The following is a 10,634-nucleotide window of genomic DNA, read 5'->3' as shown; positions in this document are numbered from 1 at the left end:
ATATTTGGCAAAGAGTATAGTGAACACCGGACTGGCAGAACTCTGGGCGTCCCCGGTAGATCGCAAATCATTCAACAAACTGGTGAAGAAATTGATCAAGCTTCAGTCATGGGTCCAGGACAAAGCCACCCTATCAAAAAGATCTCACGCATGGATGGTATTAAATAAATACCTGACACAAGCCTCCCAGCCTTATCTTGGTCTAGGTTATACAAAAAAAAAAACAAATTGTCCTTTCTAAGATATAGACTGGGCTTGCTACCATGTATTCTATACCTCCCTTACTGGCTGAGATCGGAAGCTGGAACATTATGCAGGTTATGTGGCATTGGGGCAGAAGACATGATGCACTTGCTATACACTTGTGAAGAATTACAAGAAGAAAGAAAGCTCCTGCTGAAACGCCACTTTATTTTACAGGGGGTACGCACACGAAGGAGTGCAGTGCTAACCTGCTTCTCAGCACAGGATCCTCAGCTCAGTTGCAGTTTTGTGAAATTTTTAAAAGCAGTGGAAAAAAAACTACCAAAAATTGACACATGAACTATCTACAAACAGGACATATGATTTAATTCACGAATTAACTGAAAACTGTAAAGAAATTTGTGGAAAAAACATGAATAGTCTAACAGGCTACAAAGTGGATGAGAAGTACAGATGGCCTAACGTGGGCGGCCAGCAAACAAAATAAACTTGTATGCTGAACTGTTTATTTTCTGCAATATAGAATAGGATCGATCTTAAACGCATGTTTTTATGAGTATTTTAATTTTACTATTGTGTACTATATCGCATTGGTTTTAATTAACTGTGCAATAAACATAAACTTAAACTATAGTTAGATTTGAGTTGTCACGAAAAGGAACAGGACAAGAAATGAAAGCAAGAAATAAAGGCAAAATAGTTTGCAAATAACTGAATCTAACTTTCTGTGGAAAATTTGCCTTGAAGACTTTCTTGCCATTTCGTTCAGAAATATATCATCATATGAACATAAATGCTACTTGATGTTACAACTGAACAAGTAAAGACCAAGTCTATTAGTACAACACAAAAGGTGGAATGACTTTGGGAAACATACGCTCAACAAAATTAACTCATGAATGAATTTGAGATTTGCAGGTAATAATTTTGATGCTGTAGAAAGTATACCTTGGGCCCTAATGAAAATCAGAATAAGCTGCTGGAGAGTTGAACAGGAGAGGTAAGTGGAGTAAGGTCAACACAATAGGAGAGTCTTCCTGCTTTCCTGAAGTCCAGCTAGTTTCCTGTCTGGCAGAGGTATTGTGGAAGAGAATTTAAGTTTATTTCCTACGAAACTGATCAACCTTTTCCCAGCTCTTTAATGCATAGAATATTTGGGAGGGAACAGCCATTGAAACCAAGAGATTTTGAGGTTATATAGGTTTGAAAACTTACAAGCATGAAAGGGGGACTTTCCTGCAATAACGTCTGTGGTAAATGCACAAAACCCTAAACTGTACTGTTTGTAAGACTGGAGGCCAATGAAAGGGGTTTCCCAATGCCAACTCTTTATCTAACTTCTTTTGATCAGTTGTTTATTTAAAGATGTGATTGTGCTGCAACTTGACCAAGTAATGTTAAAGAACAGCCAAGACCAAGCCATTACAGTAGTCCAGTCTGAAGTTTCTATGTGGGGCTACAACTTTGGTATGGTGGCCTTAGGTGAATTCCAATAAAAGCCCATGTTCACACCAGAACATGAACTTCTATTGGAATTCTTCAGGGCATATTATCAAGCCCATTATCGCCACTTTAGCTGCAGTTTTCTGCCGCTAAACCGGCGATAATTTTTATTGGCGTTCTTGATAATATGCCCCAAAGATTTTGGCTTTTGTATAGTGAAAAGTCATAGATGCTGTGCTGATCGGTCTCACATTGTGGTACTTTTGGCACGTATACCCTTTACAGCCTTCTTGAGTATTGTTGATGCCATCAGCTCTTACCATGCCGCAGTTGCAACAGTCCTTCAGAGTTAATTGCTAGTTCAACATTTGCCAATCTGGATACAAATTTAGCAGGAAGTCTGCAGGTGTGTATTTATGTGGTATTTATATAGCCAAACCTAGCTGGTAGCTAGTGGGGCGCTGTTCACAGTCAAAGACAAGCATACGTTCAAGAATCAACAGGAGAGGTAGCTGGTTAATGTATTGAGTAAAAATGTTAATTAGTTAATGTAAAAATGGAGGTGACGTGAGATTTATGAAATCTGGATGTGCAGGTAAAGCCTTGTTCCTGCCGGAGAGTCTTTCTTTTATTAACAGCAATCCTAAAATTGCAAATGACTGCTCTCTGGGGCCCTTATTTATGAGGCCTTGCGTCAGTTATGCGCAGCCGGTGCGTCACTTTTTGTGACGCACCAGCGGCGTAAAAAATGCGCCTTGTTGCGCCATATTTAAAAAGTGACAAATCTAGGTAGATGCGTCACTTTTTAAACCCCTGCGCCACATTATACCTGCGTCAGGTATAATGTATGCAGAGGGGGCGTTCCCCCGCAAAAAGCCTTGTAATAGTGACGCAGTGAAATCTATGAGATTTCACTGCGTCACATTTAGGATGCTGTTGCGTCAAAATCTTGCGCCTGCCTCACAGCAGGCGTAAGACTGACGCAAGCCCTTTCACATGGGGCTTTCCCCATGTGAAAGGACGCATTGCTGGAGTTGCGTCACTTTTGTGATACACTCCAGCAATGCGTCACTTTTGCGCTTACAGATACGTCAGAAATACTGACGTATCTGTAAGTCCTTGCGACATGATGCGTCATACATTAAATATGACGCATCATTGGTGTCGCAAGGAGTGCGCAGAAATAAGTGACGCATCGCTTTTTTCACGCAGCGATGCGTCACTTTTCATAAATGAGGCCCCTGGTCTCTGATGGCCACTTACTCCATCTCTTACCCAGACTCTCTTCTGATTGGTGAATAGGGGCACCGGAAGCTTTTCAGCTTCTTGTAGGATGTGATAAACGAAGTGTCACGACGGGGAGCTGTGCCAGGAGAGGAGGAAAAGATGGAGAGAGAGAAGCACATTGAAGTGCAGGACAGATGATGGAAAGACAAGTAGAGTAGAAAAGCAGATAAAGAAACATGAGTTAGAAGAGTTGTTGAGAAGGCAAAGAGATACAAGAAGTAAGTGAAATTAAGTGAGTGCGTAAAGAATGAGCAGAAGAGAGGATGGACAATTTAGTAAAAGATAAAAAATTGAGCTGGCTATAGAAAAAAAGGATGGTGAGGTTAAGAAAGATAATGTTAGAAAAAGGCTAAAAAGGATGAGAGAAAAAAATAAATGTAGCTAATCGTTAAAGATAGACAGAAAAGGAAGATGAGAGCAAGGACAGCATAAGATTCACAGTGGGGGGAATTTGAGGAATATGGCAAAAATAAAAAAAGATACAAACCAGAAAGAAAGCAGGCTAGGCAAACATCAGAAAGGAACTTAACAGAGTTAGAATGAGGGTAAATGATAGATACAGAAAGATGGGAAGGTAAAGTGAGCAAGGAAAACACAAGTATAAATGTCACAGCATATAGGTTCATTTAGAGAAACATAGGCAGACTAAATAGAGTCAGGCATGAAATAAATGATCCAGGTTTAATATACCAAGTTGTCAAGGTTCACCGTTAAACCCTCAGGGTTGCGCTGATGCTCAAAAGGGTCCACCTCTTGACTTCTCCAAGTCCGAAATAATAATCTTAACACGGACTAGTGAGATAATCAACCGAGGGAAGGAGAGGGAAGGAAAGGGTAGGAACTGCAGGGAGGGAGAGCTGAGAATGACAAGAAAGAGCAGTAAGCAATATTATCTCTCTAAAATATACCCCTACAGGTCATCCAATTACTAATCATTGGAGTATTTGGAATGTGAGTAAATGATACCTGTAAAGGAAAGAAGTAGTTCTATACCAGAAGAGAGGGAGGTTTCAGGATACCAACATGAATACTGCCGGATCCTCCTCTCCTGACACCTTATATACACTCCTAACCTCCGCCCCTTCCCCAATACTCTGAATCCCTCCCCCACCTTGTCCTTCCGGCCTTGCGCGAATAGCCCCTTTGGGAAGTCTGGTCTGTGCCTTCACTACCTCCAGGGCCATCATTGCCAGGGAATCCGTAGCCAAACTTGAATCCACAAAATAAGAAGCAGCTTCCACGGGCACGACCCTCTGCTTTATCATGTATTCCTGATGTTACGTCTTGTTCATGTACGACTTTGAGAACCAGGAAGGATGACGGGAGTTAGAGTTATCTCAGCCGCAAGCTCCTTTCTTATTTGAATGCCGGCTGTCGGTGTATGCCGGCGGGCAGGTGCGCCCTGACACATGTATCACTACTCTATAGACGGGCCAAGTCTCACTAGAGCCCTTGTCCTTTCCTCACTTGTAAGCATTAGTGTGATACTACACAGCCTCCTGGTGCATGCCCTGGTAATGAACAGGAAAGCTGCCCCAGAATGACCCGGGTCACTCAGTCACATTCAGGAAGCACTTTACTGTCACGTTTTATGACAGTGAAATACGTATCTTAATTCTGGCAGGCTGACTCAGTGAGTTAAAAGCTGGGATATGGTCTTTACATCTGACCATGCGAGCCGTTTCCCTGCAAGCGCAGCCACGATTGTCTTAAACATGTATATCGCTTTATTACAGGCATTTGCGTGGTCTAAATGCTGGAATGGGTGAGCCAGGGACAGGAAGGATCAGGAGAAGACACAGTGAGGTCAGTGGGCCTGGGGCTAGGTTCAGGGTTGGGGTCGTTTTAGGGCTGTGGGTTGGGGTTTTTTTCTGGGATGGGGGAGTCATAGTAGTTTTTAGGGCTCAGGGTAATTTTTAGGGCTAAGATGGGGTCGGAGTCGTTTTTAGGGATTAGTGGGGTTCAAAATAGTTATCAGAGCTTAGGGGGAGCTGGGGTTCTTTTAATCGCTCAGGGGTGGGTCGGGTAAGTTTTTAGGTCTTGGGGCGGGGTAGTTTTTAGGGCTGGGGTTCAGGGTAGATTTCAGGGCTCAGGGTGGGGTTGAAGATGTTTTTAGGGCTCGGGGGCATATGATATTTTTGAGGGCTCTGTGGGGAAAATAGTGTTTAGGGCTTCGGGTCGGGGTACTTTTTAGGGCTCGAGGGGGTTGGGTAGATTCTAGGGTTTGGGAGGGTCGGCCGTTTTTAGGCTCAATGGGAGGTGTGAACTTTACCACACACATCCCTTTACAAGCAATGCTTTTACCATGATATTGCATGGTAAAGGCATGCATATTATTGGCATGTGTGGTAAAGGGATGAATTGTTGATACTCATTCGTGGTTAGGGCAGTGTTGTAGAGGCATGCATGGTTTAGCCATGCGTGCCTCTATCATACAACCTTAAAAGCTTGCTGTGCGCTTTAGGTCACAGGATTGACACTTTAATTCCACCCTTCAAAAGTCAGCAAATTCACTAATATTAAATTAAGTGATCACAACATTTGTTATGTGCAGCGTTTAGAAACTACAGAAGTGAGCTATGATGTGCTATCTTTTTAAGTTTCAAAAGAAGTTTATTGGAAAATAGATTGCAATACATAAAATCATAATACTCTTAATGCAAAATAATAGCAATCATGGCAAAATAGGAATGAAATTACAATATAAAGGGGGGAAAAGAAAAGAGGAGAAGAAAGGAAAAAAGCAAAATAGAAAGAAAGAGGGGAAGTAGGAAAAGAGGAAAGAGGGAAGAGTGAAAGAAGGAGAAATCACAGAGCAAAATTCTAAGAAAAAATGCAGTAAGAATACAAACTAAGCAACATAAGCTAATACATGATAAACAAAAATAGAAATATCCATATAATATATGAAATTGGAAAATATAAACATATCATGGGGGTTTCAAAACTTCTTCACAAGAAGGGGTATGTAATGGATGAGATTTAGCACAGACATTCAAAAATTCAGTAATAGGTAACCATAATAAGTCTCGTTTGATGGCAAGTTGAACAGTAAATACATAAGCTCTGTCAAGTCTATGGTTGTAGAAAATACCATACCACCAAGCTTGAAGAGAGACATTTGCAGCGTTCTTCCATGACTTGGAGATTTGTTGAAAAGCTACAGCTAAAATAAGATCAATAATGGAAACATTGAAAGTGCAGGAGGACCATATATCTGCTAAACTGCCTAGAAAAATGTGGGAGAGGGAAAATGGAAATTGAGTAGAAAAAATCAAATTGATTTGTTGCCAAACTTTAGACCAAAAAGTATGAATCAAAGGGCATGTGAAAAGCATATGTTTAAGATCAGCAGATATATGATGGCAGGACCAACAGGACGAGGAGATAGATGAATCTATAGCATGTAATTTGGAGGGAGTAATAAGAAGTCTATTATAGACAAAAAATTAGTGTTTGAGTGGTATTGGCTGCTCTAGAAGACTTTCGCAATTTTTTCCATATATCATGCAATAAAGGGATATCAAAAAAAACATTCAAATCGTATTCCCAAGCAAGCTCAGTTTTGGATTTATCATGGAGAGGAGAAACATTCTGTAATTTCATATAGATCTGAGAAGCTGAAGAAGAAGATATGAGAAAGGGAATAGTAAGAGAAGAATATAATGTGAGAGGAGGAGGAGAAGCAAAGAAGGAGTTATAACCAGATTGAAGAGCCACATACAATTTATTATATTTTGGAAGGAAAGAATCAGGAAGAGAAAAGCGAGACTGGAGAGAGGAAAAAGGAAGACAGGTGCCATCCTGAAAGAATTGATGAACCCAAAAGAGACCAAGAGAATGCCAATCGCTCCAAAAGACTTTTCTATTTTTTTATTGTAACCAGAGGGTTATACCAAACGGAGGATTGTAAAAAACGATCACCGACATAAAGATCATTAATTAAAGGAGGAAGAAAGATTTTCCTACAATTTTTAAGAATGGGAAGAGATAATTTCGGTGGAATATGTTGTAGGGAGACAAATTCTTTAAAGATAAAGGGATGAAAGAAAGAAGATTTAACTGAAACCCATAAAGGAAAAGAGGAAACATCAGCAGAGGAAGGTAATATAAAGGAAATAGAATGGTAAAGAAAAAGGAAGTTTGGTAAGACTAAAAATCTGGGAAATTAACTCCACCTAAACATTTAGGACGTTTGAGTTTGGCAAAGGACATCCTAGCTTTTTTATTTTGCCATAAAATTTCGACAGAATAGAGTAAATAGATTTATAACAAGTTTTAGGGATATTAACCGGAATATTAGAAAGAAAGAATAAAATTATTGGAACCAACATCATTTTAATAGAATCTAACCTACCCCGCCAAGAAAGAAACAAAGGATGCCATCTATTCGTGGAGTCAGTCAAAGTAGTCAACACATTTTTGATAATTAAGGACACAGTGTCTTTAATAGAGGGGGTAAACCAAAGACCCAAATGTTTTATTTTAGAGGAGTTCCAATGAAAAGACAAAGTTGAAAAATCAGCCTGAAAACAATATTTATTGAGCGGAAGAATTTCACACTTATCTACATTAAGTTTATAACCTGAAACATTTGCATAAGACGATACTTCAGATAAAAAGGCAGGGACAGAGGATTGAGGTTGGGAGATAAATAAAAGAATATCATCCGCATAAGCAGAGAGCTTCAATTGATTTTCGCCATATGGGAACCCAGAAATGTCCTTATTTATTCTAATCCGGGATAAAAAGGGTTCTAATGCTAAAATAAAAAGAATTGATGAGAGAGGACAACCTTGCCGAACACAGCAAAGAAGAGGGAAAGAAGAAGAAACCAGACCATTTACAAAAATAAAAGATCTAGGGAAAGAATACAACAACGATATATAAAAAATTAATTTAGGACCAAAACCAAACCAAGATAAAGTAGATAGCATAAAAGACCAATTGACTCTATCGAAAGCTTTCTCAGCAACCAATGCGATAGCAGCCAAAGAGCGAGGCAAGGAAGGGGATTTTCTGAGAACATTAAAGAAAAGGTGAGTGTTGTCCGAGAGATGACGACCTTTTATGAAACCAGACTGTTCTCGACCAATAAGCTGAGGAAGGATTTTGTCTGGATGTAAGGCTAAAAGTTTTGCAAACATTTTATCATCTAAATTAATTAAAGAAATAGGCCGAGTTTTTGCAAAGAGTGGGATCCTTATTGGGAAGGAGACAAATTAATGCTTCCTGAAACGTGCCCTCAGACCTTTGGGAGGAAATAAAGGAAGAAAATATTGATGTCATTTAGGTATTAGGAAAGAAGAAAAATGAGAATAAAATTCAATCGAAAATCCATCTGGACCAGGAGCCTTGCCTCTTTTAAGAACTTGGATTGCCTCCAATATGTCTTTAGGAAGGAACTCTTTATTTAGGGGCGAAAAATCAATATCGGAGACTGAAGGGGGAGGAATGGAGGAAAGGTAAGAGTTGATAAGGGTAGGTGTGGGAGGAGATTCAGAAGTATAAAGGTTTTGGTAAAATTTTGAAAATTCCTCCAAAATATCTTCATCCCTATGCAAAGATACATTAGAAGAAGACACGATTGAGTCAATTTTCGTATGCTCTTTTTTAACCTTAAGGTAGTTAGAGAGAACATTACCTGCTTTATTTTGCAATGAATAAAATTTGGCACTAGATTTAAGTAAAATCAAATTTGCCGAATTGGTAGAAAGTTTATTAAACGAAAGCTTCGCGGAAAGGAGTTGAGGTAGAACAGAGGGGGATTTGGATGAAAAATAAGAATGTTCAAGATGTTTAATTTGAGATGTCAAAGAGGAGATAGATTTGGAGACCAGACAATGTTTCTAAGCAACATATGAAATAATAAAGTCTCTAGAGGCAGCCTTAAAAGTGTCCCAAATAAAGGGGGTCATTAGGATGGCGGGCGGAAACAGTCCGCCCGCCACCCTAACGGAGATCGGGACCGCCCGCCTAAAGGGCGGGGGTCCCGACATTGGCATTAGGATGCGCCCGCCACTGTGGCGGGCGCATTCCTCAAAGTAACATTGTGGCGGGCGGTGCTCACTGCACCGCCCGCCACAATGTCAAAAACAAATGCACGCATTTGCATACTCGAAGCGGCAGGCACCGCGCGGTGCCTGCCGCTGCGATTATGCAAATGCAGGGGGGTACCACACGTACCCCCCCCGTGTGCCACCCCCCTTTGCCCGTCACTCTGGGGGCCCACAGGGGCCCCCCAGAGTGAACACCGCATGCCTTTCCGTGGCGGCATTGCCGCCACGGAAAGGCATTGGGAAATGCCTATTCTAATATGGCGGGCGGTGTCTGATGGACACCGCCACCATGTTATCCCTTTTCCGCCCCGGCCGCCATGCGACCGGGGCGGAAAACAGGCGGGCGGTCTTTCCGACCGCTGCGGTCCCCTCCGCCATCGTAATATGGCGGGGGGGAATGCAGGGAAGGATGGCGGGCGGATTGCCTCCGCCAGGGTGGCGGTGGCCACCGCTACCCTGGCGGAGGCAATCCGCCCGCCATCCTAATGGGGCCCCAAGTGAGGAGAAGTGTGAGGAGATTAATTTTCAGTAAAAAAGCGGGAAGCAAAATCCGGGTAAGCAGCAGTGAATGAAGGGTCTAGAAGAAGGGAATTGTTAAATCTCCATCTTCGTGTACCTGCAACAGGCGGGAGTAAATCAAGACCTAGGGAGACAGGAGAATGGTCGGAAATTAGAATAGAACCAATGTCTGAATGGGTAATGTGTTGGGTCAAAGCTTTAGAAATAAAAAGGTAGTCAATTCTAGATTGGGATGAGTGAATGGGAGAGAAAATAGTGTATTCTTGTAAAGTGGGATTACAAAGCCTCCAGGAATCAACCAGAGCTCGTTGGGAGATAGTGTTTGTAAATTGAGTATGTGCCTGTGAGGAAGAAAAACGTGAGGAAGATTTCCTGTCAAGAAACTGGTCCATAACCATCTTGCAATACCCACCAAGAATAAAATAATCATCCGTATATTGCATGGAGGAGGAAAGAATTTGGGGCCAAAACAACTTATCAGGAGCAGTGGGGGCATAAATATTAAAAATGGTGAGAGGTATTTTATCAACTAACAAAGATACTACCACCCACTGACCTTCAGTATCTGAATTTTGGGAAATCAGCTGAACATTCAAAAGTTTATGGCAACCCCATTACGTTTACCCAAACCCGGGGAAGCAAAAACATGGCCCACCCAGTAACGACGCAATTTAGGGATTTCAACATCTTTAACGTGAATTTCTTGTAACAAAGTTTTCAAATGAGCTAAATGGGATAAAACATGTTGTCTCTTAATATGAGATCCCAAACCTCTAACATTCCATGTAACTATATTAATCAACATTTAAAATAAAATATGAAATATATCCAAAATGCAAGAACAAAGAAGCAAGAACATAAGCATATAATAACAATTTAACCACAATACATGAAGATAATATTAGCAAAAGAGATAAGAAAAGATGGTAAACATGAAAGAAAGAAGAAACTGAGGAGAAAAATGAGAAAAGACTGCAAAGGAAGAAAAGTGAGAAGAGAGGAAAACCGAAGAAAGAGGGAAGGAAGAGAGAAAAGAAATAGGGGAAGGATACAGAAGAACAGACGAAAGAGAAGAAAATACATAAAGAGAAAATAGAACATATGTGAAGGATAAATGAAGTA

The sequence above is a fragment of the Lissotriton vulgaris genome, chromosome 7, assembly GCF_964263255.1.
Source record: "Lissotriton vulgaris chromosome 7, aLisVul1.2, whole genome shotgun sequence".
Taxonomy (NCBI): Eukaryota; Metazoa; Chordata; class Amphibia; order Caudata; family Salamandridae; genus Lissotriton; species Lissotriton vulgaris.
This window is presented reverse-complemented; position numbering follows the sequence as displayed.